The 24,228-nt window shown below is 43.0% G+C and overlaps 1 protein-coding gene and 1 long non-coding RNA gene across 2 annotated transcripts in view; both read right to left on the bottom strand.

The window, feature by feature from the left end:
* The window catches only part of LOC143767626 (uncharacterized), a 498,682-nt gene that overhangs the window by 350,894 nt on the left and 123,560 nt on the right, over window positions 1-24,228 (bottom strand). The window lies entirely within an intron of this gene.
* On the bottom strand, window positions 1,818-20,612 carry LOC143767724 (uncharacterized). Its single transcript, XR_013213759.1, has 3 exons — window positions 20,263-20,612; window positions 4,004-4,149; window positions 1,818-2,264 (listed from the first exon to the last, which is right to left on the bottom strand). It is a non-coding gene; the product is annotated as an uncharacterized LOC143767724 (long non-coding RNA).

Below are 24,228 nucleotides of genomic sequence, written 5' to 3'. Positions count from 1 at the left end.
CATAGGCCATGATAAGCGTGAAGACCATACCGTAATATAAATAAAACATAAAATCAGGCCCTCAGTTTTACGACAAAGTAAAGAAAACTCTATCTCATGAGGTGGCGAATATATTAAGTATAAATACCAATCACTGGGCTAGATATCAACTTGTATATACATGCACACATACTTAGGAACACACACTCCTTAAATCATTAAGGAAAAAACCATTGGAATATGTGATAAAGTGCACAAAAAGAACCATAAACAAATAAGGTGTGAAACACAACTAATATTCCAGTGAAGAATAGTGAAGTGATAAAGAATTTTTAATATTAAACAAAAAATATTGGATAATAATAATAATAATAATAATACTAGAATAAATAGTAAAAAAGTGATGTATACGCAAGTGAGTGCGTAACTAAAGTGAGAAAACCAAATAGGGTGTGAAACACCACTCATATACCAGTGACAAATGGTGAAGTGAAAAAAGATTTTATTAATATTAGACAGAAAAATATTGAAGAATAGTAATTATAATAATACTAGAATAAATAGTAAAAAAGTGATATACACTCACTGGCCACTTTATTAGGTACACCTGTCCAACTTCTTGTTAACACTTAATTTCTAATCAGCCAATCACATGGCGGCAACTCAGTGCATTTAGGCATGTAGACATGGTCAAGACAATCTCCTGCAGTTCAAACCGAGCATCAGTATGGGGAAGAAAGGTGATTTGAGTGCCTTTGAACGTGGCATGGTTGTTGGTGCCAGAAGGGCTGGTCTGAGTATTTCAGAAACTGCTGATCTACTGGGATTTTCACGCACAACCATCTCTAGGGTTTACAGAGAATGGTCCGAAAAAGAAAAAAAATCCAGTGAGCGGCAGTTCTGTGGGCGGAAATGCCTTGTTGATGCCAGAGGTCAGAGGAGAATGGGCAGACTGGTTCGAGCTGATAGAAAGGCAACAGTGACTCAAATCGCCACCCGTTACAACCAAGGTAGGCCTAAGAGCATCTCTGAACGCACAGTGCGTCGAACTTTGAGGCAGATGGGCTACAGCAGCAGAAGACCACACCGGGTACCACTCCTTTCAGCTAAGAACATGAAACTGAGGCTACAATTTGCACAAGCTCATCGAAATTGGACAGTAGAAGATTGGAAAAACGTTGCTTGGTCTGATGAGTCTCGATTTCTGCTGCGACATTCGGATGGTAGGGTCAGAATTTGGCGTAAACAACATGAAAGCATGGATCCATCCTGCCTTGTATCAATGGTTCAGGCTGGTGGTGGTGGTGTCATGGTGTGGGGAATATTTTCTTGGCACTCTTTGGGCCCCTTGGTACCAATTGAGCATCGTTGCAACGCCACAGCCTACCTGAGTATTGTTGCTGACCATGTCCATCCCTTTATGACCACAATGTACCCAACATCTGATGGCTACTTTCAGCAGGATAATGCGCCATGTCATAAAGCTAAAATCATCTCAGATTGGTTTCTTGAACATGACAATGAGTTCACTGTACTCAAATGGCCTCCTCAGTCACCAGATCTCAATCCAGTGGAGCATCTTTGGGATGTGGTGGAACGGGAGATTCGCATCAGGGATGTGCAGCCGACAAATCTGCGGCAACTGTGTGATGCCATCATGTCAATATGGACCAAAATCTCTGAGGAATGCTTCCAGCACCTTGTTGAATCTATGCCACGAAGAATTGAGGCAGTTCTGAAGGCAAAAGGGGGTCCAACCCGTTACTAGCATGGTGTACCTAATAAAGTGGCCAGTGAGTGTATACGCAAGTGAGTGCATAACTAACCAAGGCATATATTACTGATAAATCTGGTAGAAATATACATCCATCTCACCCAAGATGATATAGGATACATATAATATATCAAAGTATCTTTATATAATATTATAAACTAAATTGCAAAACAAGGCATATAGGCCATATATATAGAATAAATATTAAACTAATAATACATATCTATAGTGTAAATACATTAATCATTGCACAGTGTAAAGATCCTAAAAAGAGCCACAGTGTTAAAAATAGTAAAATACATGATATCAAGACATAAGAAATATATAAAAGTCTATCAACCAGGACAAGGAAGAAAAAATGTCCGATGTATCAACGTATAGCAATATTCGAATTTTCCTTGTTGTCGTAGATATAATCACGTAGAGGGCAAACGGTTATGTATCAATCTCTCCTATAGGAGTCCGCATCATTGGATCACAAGGAAATATGTGAGGATTCACCACGAACATACTAAAGGGCATATTAAAATAGCACAAGTTAGTACAAAATAAAAACAAGGTTAAAATCAACAACTCAAAATCACATAAAAAAACAGATTAAAACTTTAAAAACAACTAGGTGCACGGGGTCAAAATCTAGAGAAAGGGAGCAAAACTAAGGGATTAATTTAGGCCATTAGGGTGGAGAGTGCGTAGAGTCCAAATCCATTTGGCCTCTTTTTGGGCTAACAGGCGACCGAGGTTACCTCCTCGAAGGTTGGATTTAATGTTATCAATACCTTTAACTCGAAGGCCAGATGGATCACAAGCGTGATATTGCTTGAAATGCCTTGGAATTGTTTTCAATTGTTCCAAATCATCAATTTTAGCAGCTGCCGCAATATCTCGTACGTGTTCTCGAACTCTGACCTTCAGAGCTCGTGTGGTAAGGCCTATATAAATAAGAGAACACGGACAGGTTGCATGGTAAATCACCGTTTGTGTCAAACAGTTGATTGAATGTGTAATGGCAAAGGTCCGTCCATCAGATGAGAGAAACTCTTTTGTCCTTTCGATATTCGGACATGCGATACATTTGCCACAGGATACACATCCCCATGTATTAGTTGTTTTTTTACCTATACTGGCAAATGGCCGAGGTTGATTTGTAGGAGTGTAGTAACTTCTTACCAGATGATCCCGTAAATTGTTACAGCGCCGAGCTGTGTCAGCTGGTCTTTCAGGCAAGTATTGTTGCAAGATTTTATCTGCCAGTAATACTGGCCAGTGTTTTTGTATGCTTTCATACATCCTCTGCCACTGAGAATGGTAACTTGTTACCATCCTTGGGGACTCCATTTTGGTTTTAGTTGTTTTTACGTACATCAACTCTTGACGATTGGCATTTTTGGCTCGATTGTATGCATGTTTAACAGAACGCTTGCTGTAACCACATTCATAAAATCTTTCTTTCATTTCTTTTGCACGATCTTCAAAATCACGTCGAACATAAGCGCCTAAGTCTAAGAAATTTGCCAACCGGGATGGATCTCACCACATGAGCCGGATGGGAGGACGTGGCATGCAGGATAGAGTTGACCGCAGTTTCCTTACGGAACAGGTCTGTCTACAATTGGCCAGTGATATCCTTTTTAATTAATACATCCAAGAATTAAATTTGACAGGCATGGTATTTGTAAGTCAATTTGATATTGAAAGAATTTTTGTTCAGATTAACAAAAATCTCCTCTAACTCAACTGGTGTACCCCGCCAGATCAGAAAAATGTTGTCGATGTACCGGGCCCAAAGAATGACCCGGTCCATCGACGAACACTGATCTGAAGAGAATAGGTCCCTCTCCCACAGCCCCAGGAACAGATTAGCATAGGAGGGCACACAGGCTGCCCCCATGGCTGTCCCCTGGAGCTGTAGGTAGAGGGACCCGTTAAAAATAAAAAAATTGTGAGTGAGCAAAAAATCCAAAAGTTGTAAAAGAAAACCTGTCTCATCTTGGGAAAATTTGGTCATAGATAAAAAATAACTGACTGCCCTAATTCCATCCGGATGACGGATACTTGTGTAGAGGGACTCCACATCACACGTAACGAGGAGCATGTCCTCGTCCATGTGTATGGAGTCCACCCTACACAAGAAATCCGATGTGTCTCGTAGATAAGAAGGAATGGTTTCAACAAGTGGTTTCAAAAAGGAGTCAATGTACTTGCCAATATTTTCAGTTAATCTCCCTATCCCAGAGATTATAGGCCTACCTGGGGGATTTTTGATGTCCTTGTGGACTTTAGGCAGAAGCTATAAAGTTGGAACAGATGGATCTTTAGTCCAAAGAAGATTACGTGTCTCCTGCGTAATAATCTCCTTGTCCAATGCTGTCTGAAGAATTTTACCCAGAAGATCCCTGTATGAAGACATTGGATTGTAAGTGAGTTTCTTATAACATAAAGGGTCTCTGAGTTGCCGGTACGCCTCACTCTCGTACATTTTGCAGGGCCACACCACCACGTTTCCCCCTTTGTCAGCGGGTTTAAAAACTACATCATCAAGTTTTTTAAGGCGTTTTAGGCCAATACGTTCAGAGATGGCCAAATTGAGAATAGAGAAAGGAGAGAAAAGAGAAGTCTGCTGAAGATTTTTTTTTTTTTTTTTTTCCTTTAGTTCTGAGTGTGCTTGTAATTGAATCTCTTGCAAGTCTGCCTATATTGCAGCCTTTCTCTCTCTCTCTCCTTCTAATCCTGGAATGGCTCTGTGTTCACCTGTTTAAAATGGATATTCAGAGTTTAGCTGCAGGTTTGAATAATCTCACCACGAAAGTTCAAAATTTACAAGATTTTGTTGTTCATGTTCCTATATCTGAACCTAGAATTCCTTTGCCTGAATTTTTCTCGGGGAATAGATCTTGCTTTCAAAATTTCAAAAATAATTGCAAGTTGTTTTTGTCCCTGAAATCTCGCTCTGCTGGAGATCCTGCTCAGCAGGTCAGGCTTGTGATTTCCTTGCTCCGGGGCGACCCTCAGGATTGGGCTTTTGCATTGGCTCCAGGGGATCCTGCGTTGCTCAATGTGGATGCGTTTTTTTCTGGCCTTGGGGTTGCTTTATGAGGAACCTCAGTTAGAGCTTCAGGCGGAAAAGGCCTTGATGTCCCTATCTCAGGGGCAAGACGAAGCTGAAATATACTGCCAGAAATTCCGTAAATGGGCTGTGCTTACTCAGTGGAATGAGTGCGCCCTGGCGGCGAATTTCAGAGAGGGTCTCTCTGATGCCATTAAGGATGTTATGGTGGGGTTCCCTGTGCCTGCGGGTCTGAATGAGTCCATGACAATGGCTATCCAGATCGATAGGCGTCTGCGGGAGCGCAAACCTGTGCACCATTTGGCGGTGTCTACTGAGAAGACGCCAGAGAATATGCAATGTGATAGAATTCTGTCCAGAAGTGAACGGCAGAATTTTAGACGAAAAAATGGGTTGTGCTTCTATTGCGGTGATTCAACTCATGTTATATCAGCATGCTCTAAGCGTACTAAGAAGCTTGATAAGTCTGTTTCAATTGGCACTTTACAGTCTAAGTTTATTCTATCTGTGACCCTGATTTGTTCTTTATCATCTATTACCGCGGATGCCTATGTCGACTCTGGCGCCGCTTTGAGTCTTATGGATTGGTCCTTTGCCAAACGCTGTGGGTATGATTTGGAGCCTCTTGAAACTCCTATACCCCTGAAGGGGATTGACTCCACCCCATTGGCTAGTAATAAACCACAGTACTGGACACAAGTAACTATGCGGATTAATCCGGATCACCAGGAGATTATTCGCTTTCTTGTGCTGTATAACCTACATGATGTGTTGGTGCTTGGATTGCCATGGCTGCAATCTCATAACCCAGTCCTTGACTGAAAAGCTATGTCGGTGTTAAGCTGGGGATGTAAGGGGACGCATGGGGACGTACCTGTGGTTTCCATTTCATCATCTATTCCCTCTGAGATTCCTGAATTCTTGACTGAATATCGTGACGTTTTTGAAGAACCTAAGCTTGGTTCATTACCTCCGCATCGGGAGTGCGATTGTGCCATAGATTTGATTCCGGGTAGTAAATACCCTAAGGGTCGTTTATTTAATCTGTCTGTGCCTGAACATGCTGCTATGCGAGAATATATAAAGGAGTCCTTGGAAAAGGGACATATTCGTCCTTCGTCATCTCCCTTAGGAGCCGGTTTTTTCTTTGTGGCTAAGAAAGATGGCTCTTTGAGGCCGTGTATTGATTATCGGCTTTTGAATAAAATCACGGTTAAATATCAATATCCGTTGCCGCTTCTGACTGATTTGTTTGCTCGCATAAAGGGGGCCAAGTGGTTCTCTAAGATAGATCTCCGTGGGGCGTATAATTTGGTGCGAATTAAGCAGGGGGATGAGTGGAAAACCGCATTTAATACGCCCGAGGGCCACTTTGAGTATTTGGTGATGCCTTTTGGTCTTTCAAATGCCCCTTCAGTCTTTCAGTCCTTTATGCATGACATTTTCCGTGATTATTTGGATAAATTTATGATTGTGTATCTGGATGATATTTTGATTTTTTCGGATGACTGGGACTCTCATGTCCAGCAGGTCAGGAGGGTTTTTCAGGTTTTGCGGTCTAATTCCTTGTGTGTGAAGGGTTCTAAGTGCGTTTTTGGGGTTCAAAAGATTTCCTTTTTGGGATATATTTTTTCCCCCTCTTCCATCGAGATGGATCCTGCCAAGGTTCAGGCTATTTGTGATTGGACGCAACCCTCTTCTTTTAAGAGTCTTCAGAAATTTTTGGGCTTTGCTAACTTTTATCGTCGATTTATTGCTGGTTTTTCTGATGTTGTTAAACCATTGACTGATTTGACTAAGAAGGGTGCTGATGTTGCTGATTGGTCCCCTGCTGCTGTGGAGGCCTTTCGGGAGCTTAAGCGCCGCTTTTCTTCCGCCCCTGTGTTGCGTCAGCCTGATGTTGCTCTTCCTTTTCAGGTTGAGGTTGACGCTTCTGAAATCGGAGCTGGGGCGGTTTTGTCGCAGAGAAGTTCCGATTGCTCCGTGATGAGACCTTGTGCTTTTTTCTCGCGTAAATTTTCGCCCGCCGAGCGGAATTATGATGTTGGGAATCGGGAGCTTTTGGCCATGAAGTGGGCTTTTGAGGAGTGGCGTCATTGGCTTGAGGGGGCTAGACATCAGGTGGTGGTATTGACGGACCACAAAAATCTAATTTATCTTGAGTCCGCCAGACGCCTGAATCCTAGACAGGCGCGCTGGTCGTTGTTTTTCTCTCGGTTTAATTTTGTGGTGTCCTACCTGCCGGGTTCTAAGAATGTTAAGGCGGATGCCCTTTCTAGGAGTTTTGAGCCTGACTCCCCTGGTAATTCTGAACCTACAGGTATCCTTAAGGATGGAGTGATATTGTCTGCCGTTTCTCCAGACCTGCGGCGGGCCTTGCAGGAGTTTCAGGCGGATAGACCTGATCGTTGCCCACCTGGTAGACTGTTTGTTCCTGATGATTGGACCAGTAAAGTCATTTCTGAGGTTCATTCTTCTGCGTTGGCAGGTCATCCTGTAATCTTTGGTACCAGGGATTTGGTGGCAAGGTCCTTCTGGTGGCCTTCCCTGTCTCGAGATGTGCGAGGCTTTGTGCAGTCTTGTGACGTTTGTGCTCGGGCCAAGCCTTGTTGTTCTCGGGCTAGTGGATTGTTGTTGCCCTTGCCCATCCCGAAGAGGCCCTGGACGCACATCTCGATGGATTTTATTTCGGATCTTCCTGTTTCTCAGAAGATGTCTGTCATCTGGGTGGTGTGTGACCGTTTCTCTAAGATGGTCCATTTGGTTCCCCTGCCTAAGTTGCCTTCTTCTTCCGAGTTGGTTCCTCTGTTTTTTCAAAATGTGGTCCGTTTGCATGGTATTCCGGAGAATATCGTTTCTGACAGAGGAACCCAATTCGTGTCTAGATTTTGGCGAGCATTCTGTGCTAGGATGGGCATAGATTTGTCTTTCTCGTCTGCTTTCCATCCTCAGACTAATGGCCAGACCGAGCGGACGAATCAGACCTTGGAGACATATTTGAGGTGTTTTGTGTCTGCAGATCAGGATGATTGGGTTGCTTTTTTGCCTTTAGCGGAGTTTGCCCTCAATAATCGGGCCAGCTCTGCCACCTTGGTATCTCCTTTTTTCTGTAATTCGGGGTTTCATCCTCGATTTTCTTCTGGTCAGGTGGAATCTTCGGATTGTCCTGGAGTGGATGCTGTGGTGGAGAGGTTGCATCAGATTTGGGGGCAGGTAGTGGACAATTTGAAGTTGTCCCAGGAGAAGACTCAGCTTTTTGCCAACCGCCGGCGTCGGGTTGGTCCTCGGCTTTGTGTTGGGGACTTGGTGTGGTTGTCTTCTCGTTTTGTCCCTATGAGGGTTTCTTCTCCTAAGTTTAAGCCTCGGTTCATCGGCCCGTACAAGATATTGGAGATTCTTAACCCTGTGTCCTTCCGTTTGGACCTCCCTGCATCTTTTTCTATTCATAATGTTTTTCATCGGTCATTATTGCGCAGGTATGAGGTACCGGTTGTGCCTTCCGTTGAGCCTCCTGCTCCGGTGTTGGTTGAGGGCGAGTTGGAGTACGTTGTGGAAAAAATCTTGGACTCCCGTGTTTCCAGACGGAAACTCCAGTATCTGGTCAAATGGAAGGGATACGGTCAGGAGGATAATTCTTGGGTGACTGCCTCTGATGTTCATGCCTCCGATCTGGTCTGTGCCTTTCATAGGGCTCATCCTGATCGCCCTGGTGGTTCTGGTGAGGGTTCGGTGCCCCCTCCTTGAAGGGGGGGTACTGTTGTGAAATTGGATTTTGGGCTCCCCCGGTGGCCACTGGTGGAGTTGAGCTTGTGTGCATCATCCCCTCTGTTCACCTGTTCCCATCAGGATGTGGGAGTCGCTATTTTACCTTGCTCCTCTGTCACTTCCATGCCGGTCAACATTGTAATCAGAAGCCTTTCTGTGCATGTTCCTGCTGCTAGACAACTCCCAGCTAAGTGGACTTTGTCCTCGTTTGTTTTTGCATTTTGTTCCAGTTCACAGCTGTAGTTTCGTTTCTGTGTCTGGAAAGCTCTTGTGATCTGAAATTGCCACTCTGATGTTATGAGTTAATACTAGAGTCTTAAAGTAATTTCAGGATGGTGTTTTGATAGGGTTTTCAGCTGACCATGAAAGTGCCCTTTCTGTCTTCCTGCTATCTAGTAAGCGGACCTCAATTTTGCTAAACCTATTTTCATACTACGTGTGTCATTTTCATCTAAAATCACCGCCAATATATGTGGGGGCCTCTGTCTGCCTTTCGGGGAAATTTCTCTAGAGGTGAGCCAGGACTATATTTTCCTCTGCCAGGATTAGTTAGTCCTCCGGCTGGCGCTGGGCGTCTAGGGATAAAAAACGTAGGCAACGCTACCCGGCTACTGTTAGTTGTGCGGCAGGTTTAGTTCATGGTCAGTTTAGTTTCCATCCTTCCAAGAGCTAGTTCTTATGTTTGCTGGGCTATGTTCTCTTGCCATTGAGAACCATAACAATTCCCCAACTGAAGATGCCGAAGACATAGATGCCGATCTTCTATTACGCACTCTAGTATTACGGTGTCGCCATCTGTATACCTTATTCTGTTGGTAGTCCATTGTATCACGAGCCAGTTTTTTCGCCTGCAATGTTTTAATCTGCGTCTCCCACTCTTCAGATTTTTTTGTCAAAGATGTATTAAAGGCAGAAATAATCTCAGGAGTGGCATCACATTTGAATGCAATAAAGAGTTCATCAATTTCAGATTCAATTTCAGTCATAGTGTTCTTATTTAATTCAATTAGTAACTCCATAAGTTGATTAGACCCCTTACTGCAGACATCTTCCCATTTGGATATAAACCCTTCGTTGTCAATTGGGAATGACGGAAAAATCTGAATTCGGAGACCACGTGGAATATACTTCTTTTTTATATAGTTTTCCAAGAACGCTCTGTTCCACCAAATTTTGGTCCTTTTATGCATTAATCGCTGTATTTTTAATTGTAGAGTGCTCAAATCATTAGAGATCCCTGACCCCGTGCAACCAGACTCACCGAACACCTGGGCTACTTGTGATAGCCAGACACTATCTCTGGCCTTGAAATCCATGGTTGCAAAGAATATCGAACTCTGTGAAAATACACAGTAAATAGTACAATAGCATATAGTTATTCTTGCTAAGGACACATTAGAAATTAATAGTAATAGTGGTTATAGAGTCCCAAATTAAAGGACTGTGTCCAATACAAAAAGGATAGAAACTAGTTCTACGCAAAATATAGATTAGAACTTATAAAGAAAAAACACGTATTTATGAACAGATAACAAAACTTTATTAGATTGTATAAAAACAAACAATTAAAAATAGCCAACAGTGCTACAAGTGAGCCAGAAAATATATGTAGGCATCACCAAAAGATAGGTAGATAAATAACTAAAGTAACATCCTGCATATAGATTCCTTAATATATAAATCCTAAACACCAGGGTAAGGGTACTGTCACACAGTGGCACTTTGGTCGCTACAACGGCACGATCCGTGACGTTCCAGCGATATAGTTACGATCTCACTGTGTCTGACACGCTACTGCGATCAGGGACCCCGCTGAGAATCGTACGTCGTAGCAGATCGTTTGAAACTTTATTTCGTCGTCAAGTGTCCCGCTGTGGCGGCATGATCGCAGCGTGTAACAAAGGTGTGCACGATATTCCCAATGTCCCGTATGACTTCTACATCGCAACTACGTCATGAAATTATCGCTCCAGCGCCGTGCATTGCAAAGTGTGACCGCAGTCTACGACGCTGGAGCGATAATCAAGCGACGCTGCAAGGTCACGGATCGTGCCGTCGTAGCGACCAAATTTACACAGAGCAAATTATACACATAGAAACCCTGATCCTTAAATCCCTCAATCACCATTATATAGAAATGTCTCTATGGGTGGGTGGACACAGGGTTTGGAGTAAAGATAGCAAGCTATATGCATGTGCTGGTGCCGTCCATAGGGCCAAGCAAGGCTCTTAATACTATAACCCCTGAAGTATAAGTTATATAAATATGCAGAAATGCCATAACATAGAACAAATAACACTTACCAATATACAGATGGTGATGCCGCAACCCCAATGCGCATTTCGGCAATGTGCCTTCGTCAGGGGGAGTGGCATCACACCGGAAACATGCCCTTTTTGTACGAACAATAACCAATGAGCGAGTGCGGTGTCATAAATCACATGACCGGAAGATAGATCCAGAAGGATCATGGTACTTGTAGTCAGAAGCCGGAAAACATGGTTCTAAATGGCGCATGACATCCGGCATCCCCAGATAAAGTGGAGCCAGCGAGTGCGTCATGACTGGAGGTAGGACGCCGGCGAGGACTGTTGTGAACTCTATTTCTGGGCTCCCTCTTGTGGTCACAAGTGGTACTGTGTGAGTACTGTCTTTCTGCAGGTTTGTGGCTGGCATCAGCTGTCTCGTTATATGTGGGTTGGTTTCCTATTTAGCTCTCTGGAACTCTCAGTTCAATGCCTGCTGTCAATGTATTCAGTGCTATTCTGATTCCTTCTGACTACCTGGCTCCCAGTCTCTTCAAGAGAAGCTAAGTTTCCGTTTGTGCATTTTTTGATCATCAGTGTTCAATATGTTTCTTGTCCAGCTTGCTAATATGTGATTCCTTGCTTGCTGGTAGCTCTAGGGGGCTGAGTTTCTCCCCCCACACCGTTAGTTGGTGTGGGGGTTCTTGAATTCTCAGCATGGATATTTTGTAGGGTTTTCTACTGACCGCACAGTTCTCTGTCTTCTGCTATCTAGTTTTAGCGGGCCTCATTTGCTGAATCTGTTTTCATTCCTACGTACGTGTTTTCCCCTTACCTCACCGTTATTATTTGTTGGGGGCTTCCTATATCTTTGGGGTTATTTCTCTTGAGGCAAGTGAGGTCTTGCTTTCTCTTTAGGGGTAGTTAGTTCCTCAGGCTGCGTTGAGACGTCCAGGCTTTTAGGCACGTTCACCGGCTACCTTTAGTGTGTTTGGTTAGGATCAGGTTTGCGGTCAGTCCAGTTACCACCTCCCTAGAGCTTGTCCTATGCTTAGTAACTTAGCTAGTTATTCCTGTGATCCTCAGCCACTGGGATCATAACAGTACAGCAGGCCAAAAAAAGTGTTTAATGCTTCGCAGAAGTGGGATAAAAGAAGTCCTGAGTACAATTTTTTTTTTCTCTTCCTTTGCTGCAGTCTGTCCAGCTTCTCTCATCCCCTTAATCTCTGGGTGGTTCTGAGCTCAGCTGCAGACATGGATATTCAGAGTCTGACTTCTAGTGTGGATCATCTTGCTGCAAAGGTGCAAAACATTCAGGATTTTGTTGTTCATAGCCCTATGTCTGAGCCAAAGATACCTATTCCTGAGTTGTTTTCTGGAGATAGATCTAGGTTTCTGAATTTTAAGAATAATTGTAAATTATTTCTATCCTTGAGACCTCGTTCCTCTGGTGATTCCGCTCAGCAAGTTAAAATTGTTATCTCCTTGTTACGCGGCGACCCTCAAGATTGGGCTTTCTCTCTGGCGCCAGGAGATCCTGCATTGCTTAATGTGGATGCGTTTTTTCTGGAGCTTGGACTGCTTTATGAGGAACCTAATCTTGAGAATCAGGCAGAAAAGGCTTTGCTGACCCTCTCTCAAGGTCAGGATGAAGTAGAGATTTATTGTAAAAAATTTAGGAAATGGTCGGTGCTTACTCAATGGAATGAGTGTGCCCTAGCTGCAAATTTCAGAGGTCTTTCTGAAGCCATTAAGAATGTTATGGTGGGGTTCCCCACGCCTAGAGGTCTGAGTGATTTAATGGCTTTGGCCATTCTGATTGATCGGCGTTTGCGGGAGCGCAAATCTGCGCATCCTCTGGCGGTGTTTTCTGAACAGAGACCTGAGTCAATGCAATGTGACAGAATTCTGACTAGAAATGAGCGGCAAAGTCATAGACGTCAAAATGGGTTATGCTTTTACTGTGGTGATTCTACTCATGTTATCTCAGCATGCTCTAAGTGCTTAAAAAAGATCGCTAAACCTGTCACCATTGGTACTATACAGCCTAAGTTCATTTTGTCTGTTACTTTAATTTGTTATTTGTCATCCTACTCGGTTATGGCTTTTGTGGATTCAGGTGCGGCCCTGAGTCTGATGGATTTATCGTTTGCTGAGCGCTGTGGTTTTGTCCTGGAGCCTTTGGAATTTCCTATTCCACTGAGGGGAATTGATGACTCAAGTGACAATGTGCATGACTCCTGTACATCAGGAGGTGATTCGCTTTCTTGTGCTGCATAATCTGCATGATGTTGTTGTTTTGGGTCTGCCATGGCTGCAGGCCCATAACCCAGTTTTGGATTGGAAAGCTATGTCTGTGTCAAGTTGGGGTTGTCAGGGGATTCATGGCGATACTCCTTTGGTGTCAATTGCTTCTTCTACTCCTTCTGAAGTCCCTGAGTTTTTGTCGGACTACCAGGATGTATTTGATGAGCCCAGATCCAGTGCCCTACCTCCTCATAGGGATTGTGATTGTGCTATAAATTTGATTCCTGGTAGTAAGTTCCCTAAGGGACGACTTTTTAATTTGTCTATACCAGAACATGCCGCGATGCGGAGTTATATAAAGGAGTCTTTGGAGAAGGGACATATTCGCCCATCCTCCTCCCCTCTTGGGGCAGGTTTCTTTTTTGTGGCCAAGAAGGATGGCTCTCTGAGACCTTGCATAGACTATCGTCTTCTAAATAAAATCACGGTCAAGTTTCAGTATCCTTTGCCATTATTGTCTGATTTGTTTGCTCGGATTAAGGGGTCCAGTTGGTTCACCAAGATAGATCTTCGTGGTGCGTATAATCTTGTGCGTATTAAGCAGGGGGATGAATGGAAAACAGCATTTAATACGCCCGAAGGCCATTTTGAGTTCTTGGTGATGCCTTTTGGACTCTCTAATGCTCCTTCTGTGTTTCAGTCCTTCATGCATGACATATTCCGAGAATATCTGGATAAATTTATGATTGTGTATCTGGATGACATTTTGGTCTTTTCGGATGATTGGGAGTCCCATGTGAAGCAGGTCAGGATGGTGTTTCAGGTCCTGCGTGCTAATGTTTTATTTGTGAAGGGCTCAAAATGTCTCTTCGGAGTACAGAAGGTTTCCTTTTTGGGTTTTATTTTTTCTCCTTCTACTATTGAGATGGACCCAGTCAAGGTCCAGGCTATTCATGACTGGACTCAGCCTACATCTGTTAAGAGTCTTCAGAAGTTCTTGGGTTTTGCTAATTTTTACCGTCGCTTCATCGCTAATTTTTCTGGCGTGGTTAAGCCCTTGACGGTTTTTACCAAGAAGGGTTCTGATGTGACTAATTGGTCTCCTGCGGCAGTGGAAGCCTTTCGGGAGCTGAAGCGCCGGTTTTCTTCAGCTCCAGTCTTATGTCAGCCTGATATCTCTCTTCCTTTTCAGGTCGAGGTGGATGCTTCTGAGATTGGAGCAGGGGCTGTTTTGTCGCAGAGAGGCTCTGAGTGCTCTGTGATGAAGCCTTGTGCCTTCTTTTCAAGAAAGTTTTCGCCTGCCGAGCGGAATTATGATGTTGGTAATCAGGAGTTGTTGGCTATGAAGTGGGCATTTGAGGAGTGGCGACATTGGCTCGAGGGAGCTAAGCATCGTGTGGTGGTCTTGACTGATCACAAAAATCTGATTTATCTCGAGTCTGCCAAGCGCGAATCCTAGACAGGCGCGTTGGTCTTGTTTTTCTCCCGTTTCGATTTCGTGGTCTCGTACCTGCCTGGTTCGAAGAACGTGAAGGCTGATGCTCTTTCTAGGAGTTTTGTGCCGGATTCTCCGGGAGTTTCAGAGCCGGCTGGTATTCTCAGAGAGGGAGTTATTTTGTCTGCCATTTCCCCAGATTTGCGACGAGTGCTGCAGAAATTTCAGGCGGATAGACCTGACCGTTGCCCACCAGAGAGACTGTTTGTCCCAGATAGATGGACCAGCAGAGTTATTTCCGAGGTTCATTCTTCGGTGTTGGTGGGTCATCCTGGGATTTTTGGTAGCTAGGTCCTTCTGGTGGCCTTCCTTGTCGCGGGATGTGCGTTCCTTGCTGTTCTCGTGCCAGCGGTTTGCTTTTGCCTTTGCCTGTCCCGAAGAGGCCTTGGACGCACATTTCCATGGATTTTATTTCGGATCCTCCAGTATCTCAGAGAATGTCTGTCATCTGGGTGGTGTGTGATCGTTTTTCCAAAATGGTCCATTTGATGCCCTTGCCTAAATTGCCTTCCTCCTCTGATTTGGTTCCTTTATTTTTTCAGAATGTGGTTCGCTTGCACGGCATCCCTGAAAATATTGTGTCTGACAGAGGATCCCAGTTTGTGTCCAGATTTTAGCGGATTTTTTGTGCTAAGATGGGCATTGATTTGTCTTTTTCGTCAGCCTTCCATCCTCAGACGAATGGCCAAACCGAGCGAACTAATCAGACGTTGGAAATTTATTTAAGATGTTTTGTTTCTGCTGATCAGGATGATTGGGTGACTTTTTTGCTATTGGCCGAGTTTGCCCTTAATAATCGGGCTAGTTCTGCTACTTTGGTTTCGCCTTTTTTCTGCAATTCTGGTTTTCATCCTCGTTTTTCCTCGTGTCAGGTCGAGCCTTCTGAATGTCCGGGGGTGGATTCTGTGGTGGATAGGTTGCAGCAGATTTGGAACCATGTGGTGGACAATTTGAAGTTGTCACAGGAGAAGGCTCAGCGCTTTGCCAACCGCCGTCGCTGTGTGGGTCCCCGACTTCATGTTGGGGATTTGGTATGGCTGTCTTCTCGGTTTGTTCCTATGAAGGTCTCCTCTCCTAAATTCAAGCCTCGCTTCATCGGTCCTTATAAGATTTTGGAAATCCTTAATCCAGTGTCTTTTCGTTTGGACCTCCCAGCATCGTTTGCCATTCATAATGTATTCCACAGGTCTTTGTTGCGGAGGTATGTGGTGCCTGTGGTTCCTTCTGTTGAGCCTCCTGCTCCGGTGCTGGTTGAGGGCGAATTGGAGTACGTGGTGGAGAAGATCTTGGATTCTCGTATTTCTAGACGGAGGATTCAGTATTTGGTTAAGTGGAAGGGCTATGGTCAGGAGGATAATTCCTGGGTTGTCGCGTCTGATGTTCATGCGGCAGATTTGGTTCATGCCTTCCATGCTGCTCATCCTGATCGCCCTGGGGGTCTTGATGAGGGTTCGGTGCCCCCTCCACAAGGGGGGGGGGGTACTGTTGTGAACTCTTTTTCTGGGCTCCCTCTTGTGGTCACGAGTGGTACTGTGTGAGTGCTGTCTTTCTGCAGGTTTGTGGCTGGCATCAGCTGTCTCGTTATATGTGGGTTGGTTTCCTATTTAGCTCTCTGGAACTCTCAGTTCAATGACTGCTGTCAATGTATTCAGTGCTATTCTGATTCCTTCTGACTACCTAGCTCCCAGTCTCTTCAAGAGAAGCTAAGTTTCCGTTTGTGCATTTTTTGATCATCAGTGTTCAATAGGTTTTTTGTCCAGCTTGCTAATATGTGATTCCTTGCTTGCTGGTAGCTCTAGGGGGCTGAGTTTCTCCCCCCACACCGCTAGTTGGTGTGGGGGTTCTTGAATTCTCAGCGTGGATATTTTGTAGGGTTTTCTACTGACCGCACAGTTCTCTATCTGTCTTCTGCTATCTAGTTTTAGCGGGCCTCATTTGCTGAATCTGTTTTCATTCCTACGTACGTGTTTTCCCCTTACCTCACTGTTATTATTTGTTGGGGGCTTCCTAAATCTTTGGGGTTATTTCTCTTGAGGCAAGTGAGGTCTTGCTTTCTCTTTAGGGGTAGTTAGTTCCTCAGGCTGCGTCGAGACGTCCAGGCTTTTAGGCATGTTCACCGGCTATCTTTAGTGTGTTTGGTTAGGATTAGGTTTGCGGTCAGTCCAGTTACCACCTCCCTAGAGCTTGTCCTATGCTTAGTAACTTAGCTAGTTATTCCTGTGATCCTCAGCCACTGGGATTATAACAGAGGACTCCCCAACCGCACACAGAACCGGTGCGAGCAGGGAGCCGCCCCCGACATCCGCCCACAGCCAGTGAGAGACGCTGTCGCCGGCAACACCCACCGGGGCACCCGGGCGCATGCGCACAAATCATGAAAGATGTCGGCCCATCTCACTTATGTGTAGGGATCTGTTTCCACCCAGCTAATGACATAGGCCATGATAAGCGTGAAGACCATACCGTATTATAAATAAAACATAAAATCAGGCCCTCAGTTTTACGACAAAGTAAAGAAAACTCTATCTCATGAGGTGGCGAATATATTAAGTATAAATACCAATCACTGGGCTAGATATCGACTTGTATATACATGCACACATACTTAGGAACACACACTCCTTAAATCATTAAGGAAAAAACCATTGGAATATGTGATAAAGTGCACAAAAAGAACCATAAACAAATAAGGTGTGAAACACAACTAATATTCCAGTGAAGAATAGTGAAGTGATAAAGAATTTTTAATATTAAACAAAAAATATTGGATAATAATAATAATAATAATACTAGAATAAATAGTAAAAAAGCGATGTATACACAAGTGAGTGTGTAACTAAAGTAAGAAAACCAAATAGGGTGTGAAACACCACTCATATACCAGTGACAAATGGTGAAGTGAAAAAAGATTTTATTAATATTAGACAGAAAAATATTGAATAGTAATTATAATAGTACTAGAATAAATAGTAAAAAAGTGATATATACGCAAGTGAGTGCATAACTAACCAAGGCATATATTACTGATAAATCTGGTAGAAATATACATCCATCTCACACAAGATGATATAGGATACATATAATATATCAAAGTATCTTTATATAATATTATAAACTAAATTGCAAAACAAGGCATATAGGCCATATATATATAGAATAAATATTAAACTAATAATACATATCTATAGTGTAAATACATTAATCATTGCACAGTGTAAAGATCCTAAAAAGAGCCACAGTGTAAAAAATAGTAAAATACATGATACCAAGACATAAGAAATATATAAAAGTCTATCAACCAGGACAAGGAAGAAAAAATGTCCGATGTATCAACGTATAGCAATATTCGAATTTTCCTTGTTGTCGTAGATATAATCACGTAGAGGGCAAACGGTTATGTATCAATCTCTCCTATAGGAGTCCGCATCATTGGATCACAAAGAAATAAGTGAGGATTCACCACGAACATACTAAAGGGCATATTAAAATAGCACAAGTTAGTACAAAATAAAAACAAGGTTAAAATCAACAACTCAAAATCACATAAAAAAACAGATGCCAAAGAAAACTTTAAAAACAACTAGGTGCACGGGGTCAAAATCTAGAGAAAGGGAGCAAAACTAAGGGATTCATTTAGGCCATTAGGGTGGAGAGTGCGTAGAGTCCAAATCCATTTGGCCTCTTTTTGGGCTAACAGGCGACCGAGGTTACCTCCTCGAAGGTTGGATTTAATGTGATCAATACCTTTAACTCGAAGGCCAGATGGATCACAAGCGTGATATTGCTTGAAATGCCTTGGAATTGTTTTCAATTGTTCCAAGTCATCAATTTTAGCAGCTGCCGCAATATCTCGTACGTGTTCTCGAACTCTGACCTTCAGAGCTCGTGTGGTAAGGCCTATATAAATAAGAGAACACGGACAGGTTGCATGGTAAATCACCGTTTGTGTCAAACAGTTGATTGAATGTGTAATGGCAAAGGTCCGTCCATCAGATGAGAGAAACTCTTTTGTCCTTTCGATATTCGGACATGCGATACATTTGCCACAGGATACACATCCCCATGCATTAGTTGTTTTTTTACCTATACAGGCAAATGGCCGAGGTTGATTTTTAGGAGTGTAGTAACTTCTTACCAGATGTTCCTGTAAATTGTTACAGCGACGAGCTGTGACAGCTGGTCTTTCAGGCAAGTATTGTCGCAAGATTTTATCTGCCAGTAATACTGGCCAGTGTTTTTGTATGCTTTCATACATCCTCTGCCACTGAGAATGGTAACTTGTTACCATCCTTGGGGACTCCATTTTGGTTTTAGTTGTTTTTACGTACATCAACTCTTGACGATTGGCATTTTTGGCTCGATTGTATGCATGTTTAACAGAACGCTTGCTGTAACCACGTTCATAAAATCTGTCTTTCATTTCTTTAGCACGATCTTCAAAATCACAATCCGTCAAACATAAGCGCCTAAGTCTAAGAAATTGGCCAACCGGGACGGATCTCACCACATGAGCCGGATGGGAGGACGTGGCATGCAGGATAGAGTTGACCGCAGTTTCCTTACGGAACAGGTCTGTCTACAATTGGCCAGTGATATCCTTTTTAATTAATACATCCAAGAATTCAATTTGACAGGCATGGTATTTGTAAGTCAATTTGATATTGAAAGAATTTTTGTTCAGATTAACAAAAAACTCCTCTAACTCAACTGGTGTACCCCGCCAGATCAGAAAAATGTTGTCGATGTACCGGGCCCAAAGAATGACCCGGTCCATCGACGAACACTGATCTGACGAGAATAGGTCCCTCTCCCACAGCCCCAGGAACAGATTAGCATAGGAGGGCGCACAGGCCGCCCCCATGGCTGTCCCCTGGAGCTGTAGGTAGAGGGACCCGTTAAAAATAAAAAAATTGTGAGTGAGCAAAAAATCCAAAAGTTGTAAAAGAAAACCTGTCTCATCTTGGGAAAATTTGGTCATAGATAAAAAATAACTGACTGCCCTAATTCCATCCGGATGACGGATACTTGTGTAGAGGGACTCCACATCACACGTAACGAGGAGCATGTCCTCGTCCATGTGTATGGAGTCCACCCTACACAAGAAATCCGATGTGTCTCGTAGATAAGAAGGAATGGTTTCAACAAGTGGTTTCAAAAAGGAGTCAATGTACTTGCCAATATTTTCAGTTAATCCCCCTATCCCTGAGATTATAGGCCTACCTGGGGGATTTTTGATGTCCTTGTGGACTTTAGGCAGAAGCTATAAAGTTGGAACAGATGGATCTTTAGTCCAAAGAAGATTACGTGTCTCCTGTGTAATAATCTCCTTGTCCAATGCTGTCTGAAGAATTTTACCCAGAAGATCCCTGTATGAAGACATTGGATTGTAAGTGAGTTTCTTATAACATAAAGGGTCTCTGAGTTGCCGGTACGCCTCACTCTCGTACATTTTGCAGGGCCACACCACCACGTTTCCCCCTTTGTCAGCGGGTTTAAAAACTACATCATCAAGTTTTTTAAGGCGTTTTAGGCCAATACGTTCAGAGATGGTCAAATTTTCATCATGAATATTTTTTGGTATTTTTTCAAAATCATTGGTGACAAGTTGAACGAAAATTTCAATATTGGGGCACACTGACAAAGAGGGAAACTTTTGAGATTTTCGTTTCAAAGATGATGGTACTATACCTAAAGGTGGTAAATCGTGTTCCCTGCTAAGTTCTTCCAGAATCTGGAGCACCTCTTGCTCGTCCGGAAATGGGAACATCCGTTTTGTGTCTTCATTGTGGAACCATTTCTTAAAAATAAGGGATCTTGCGAAAATATGGAGATCCTTAACGGCTGTAAACGGATCAAACCTGCTAGTTGGTGAGAATGTCAATCCTTTAGATAGCAGTTGTAATTCAAAATCAGAAAAGGAATGTTCAGATAGGTTAATTACCTTTGGTCCGTTACTGGATTCCTGATTGGACTCGTGTGTTCCTCGTTTGTTCGCTGAAAACTTGTGATCTCCTTTCCGTTTGTTGCCGCCAAACCTTGTCTTCATTGGTTTGAAAGAATACTGTGACTTATCAGATGATTCCCCAACTTTATCACTTCACTATTCTTCACTGGAATATTAGTTGTGTTTCACACCTTATTTGTTTATGGTTCTTTTTGTGCACTTTATCACATATTCCAATGGTTTTTTCCTTAGTGATTTAAGGAGTGTGTGTTCCTAAGTATGTGTGCATGTATATACAAGTTGATATCTAGCCCAGTGATTGGTATTTATACTTAATATATTCGCCACCTCATGAGATAGAGTTTTCTTTACTTTGTCGTAAAACTGAGGGCCTGATTTTATGTTTTATTTATATTACGGTATGGTCTTCACGCTTATCATGGCCTATGTCATTAGCTGGGTGGAAACAGATCCCTACACATAAGTGAGATGGGCCGACATCTTTCATGGTTTGTGCGCATGCGCCCGGGTGCCCCGGTGGGTGTTGCCGGCGACGGCGTCTCACTGGCTGTGGGCGGAGGTCAGGGGCGGCTCCCTGCTCGCACCGGTTCTGTGTGCGGTCGGGGAGTCCTCGCCGGCGTCCTACCTCCAGTCATGACGCACTTGCTGGCTCCACTTTATCTGGGGATGCCGGACGTCATGCGCCATTTAGAACCATGTTTTCCGGCTTCTGACTACAAGTACCATGATCCTTCTGGATCTATCTTCCGGTCATGTGATTTATGACACCGCACTCACTCATTGGTTATCGTTCGTACAAAAAGGGCATGTTTCCAGTGTGATGCCACTCCCCCTGACGAAGGCACATTGCCGGTATGCGCATTGGGGTTGCGGCTTCACCATCTGTATATTGCTAAGTGTTATTTGTTCTATGTTATGGCGTTTCTGCATATTTATATAACTTATACTTCAGGGGTTATAGTATTAAGAGCCTTGCTTGGCCCTATGGACGGCACCAGCACATGCATATAACTTGCTATCTTTACTCCAAACCCTGTGTCCACCCACCCATAGAGACATTTCTATATAATGGTGATTGAGGGATTGAGGGATTTAAGGATCAGGGTTTCTATGTGTATAATTTGCTCTGTGTATAGTGCCTTACCCTGGTGTTTAGGATTTTTATATTAAGGAATCTATATGCAGGATGTTACTTTAGTTATTTATCTACCTATCTTTTGGTGATGCCTACATATATTTTCTGGCTCACTTGTAGCACTGTTGGCTATTTTTAATTGTTTGTTTTTATACAATCTAATAAAGTTTTGTTATCTGTTCATAAATACGTGTTTTTTCTTTATAAGTTCTAAGGTGGCTCTTTTAGTTTATAACGGCTGGAGGGGGTGACAGTGGCCCTTTAACCAAAAGGAAAATCTTAAAAAGACTCAAGAAATGCTTTGTGTTTCCTAAAATGGATGCCTGCACATGTAACAAAGTGAACTATTTTGCTATGCACATTCGATATTTGTGGCAATAAAAAAATTGTTACTGAGACGCTGGCAGTAAAAGATACTATAGCTCATAACTGCAACCAGTTTCTCCAGACCTTAGTGGAAAAAGTTGTGCAAGAATATGAACTCACAAAAGAACAGGTTCTTGCTATTGTAACTGATAATGCTTCAAACATGATAAGTACCATTAAACTGATGAATGAGAATAATGAAGGTGAATAGCAGCTAGAACATTTCATTCAGTATATTGGAGATGGAAGGCCACAGTACTGTTCCAATAACGGAGGAACAAACAGATATTACTACAGAAGAACAGCAAAATGATTATTTACAATTAGATGATCTTGTTGAAGCTGCTTCACACCTCTTTCCTATTCATCACATGCGCTGTGTTGTGCACACGCTGCAGCTGGCAAAAAGAGATAGCTGCAAGAGGCACATGCTTTAACTCTGATTAGCAAAGTAAGGAAATTGGCTATTGCTACCAGAACCCCTAAAATTGATTCCACGGTGGCGCAGTGGTTAGCACAGCAGCCTTGCAGTGCTGGAGTCCTGGGTTCTAATCCCACCTTGGACAACATCTACAAAGAGCTTGTATGTTCTCTCCATGTTTGTGTGGGTTTCCTTCGGGCACTCCGGTTTCCTCCCACATTCCGAAGACATACTGAAAGGGAATTTAGATTGTGAGCCCCATCGGGGACAGCGATGATAATGTGTGCAAACTGTAAAGCGCTGCGTAATATGTTAGCGCTATATATAAATAAAGATTATTATTCCATCTTGAAGAGACATGCTGGACAAGGGGCAATTGTGATTCAAGCCACTCGGCTGGGCAGCACCTATTTAATGACTGAGCGATTGCTTGAGCTGAAACCCTTCCTTGTAGATATGACCAAACCTCAGGTAACACTACAGAAGGTCAATGGCCACAGGTGGCTGAATTGAAGGAATTGCTTCAGCATCCATTTAGTGTGACTAAACAGTTAAAAGCTGAGGATTTAACTCCTGGCATTTTATAAGGGAGTGGAAGAACTTGTTTTGCCTGTCCCAAAGAGGTTTAATTGCAGATGGCATTGCCGTTTCAATAAAACGGAGAGACACTATTAGAAAATAAAATTCATCTGGCATCTGTTTATGTGGACCAGAGTCATCGCATATTGCAGGATGATCAACAGCTTATGAAAGGAAAAGAAGCTCTTATTGAGGTAGAAGTTAGGATGAGTGGGCTACAGGATGACAAAGAGCAAGAGGACTCGGATCCTGCCAGTGCTGCTGTTCCTTCATCCTCATCAGATGAGGAGTTTGATTTCGACAAGTATGTTGGTGACATGGAGCAGGGAAATAGGTTCCACTCCCATAGAAAACAGATTGACCATATTTCAGCCAGCTTTTTCATTTGCTCTCAAAAAAGTAAAGAGTTCAATCATTCATCAAAACTGACGGTGCACGAGGCAATTCCTTTATACCCTGAAATTGTTAGAGATGTTGCCCATGTGAATACTGCTTTGCCACCAACCCAAGTTAGTTTAGAGAGGTTGTTCTCTAGCCTTAAATTAATTAAGTCAGATTTGAAGTCATCTATGAAGGAGGATCTGATGGAGGCGATGCTATTTCAAAGAACAAATTCAGACTGCACAAATGTTAGTCAGTATGTTTTTGTTGAAAACTGTTTTTTCCCCACTTACTTCATAGTGTATAATATATTGAAAATATGTAAAAGTTTTTGTGTTCTAAAGTTGTATTCCTATAAATATATTTTCTATCTAAATGGCTTGATTATTGTATCATAATGATTAAAAACATGATGTAACCATTTTACTACAGTAAATTTATCACTTAAACATGAGCCATGTATGAGCGAGTCAAAGTCGTGGAGTCTGAGTCATGGAACCTGAGGAGTCAGAATTGGAGGTTTGGCTTACTGAATCCACAGCCCTGGTTGTACGGACTATCTTCACTCTAGGAGCAACCTCTCATACCACCATCCCATCTAAGGACAGGAAAAAATCCTGGAGGGTGGAGGGAGGGAGCAACCTGTCATACAATCATCCCCTGTAAGGACAGGAAAAAAAACCTGGAGGGTGGAGAAGGGAGGGGCCTTTTAAACTCTCTGCAATCCTGTCCCGCTACAGGTCAAGGAAGGACTACCTGTATGGTGCTGTCTGAAGGGACGTAATGGAAAAGTGTGTCTTATAGTCC

The sequence above is a fragment of the Ranitomeya variabilis genome, chromosome 4 (genome assembly GCF_051348905.1).
Source record: "Ranitomeya variabilis isolate aRanVar5 chromosome 4, aRanVar5.hap1, whole genome shotgun sequence".
Taxonomy (NCBI): domain Eukaryota; kingdom Metazoa; phylum Chordata; class Amphibia; order Anura; family Dendrobatidae; genus Ranitomeya; species Ranitomeya variabilis.
Note: the sequence above shows the minus strand (reverse complement) of the source record. Positions and strands in the feature narration are given on the sequence as shown.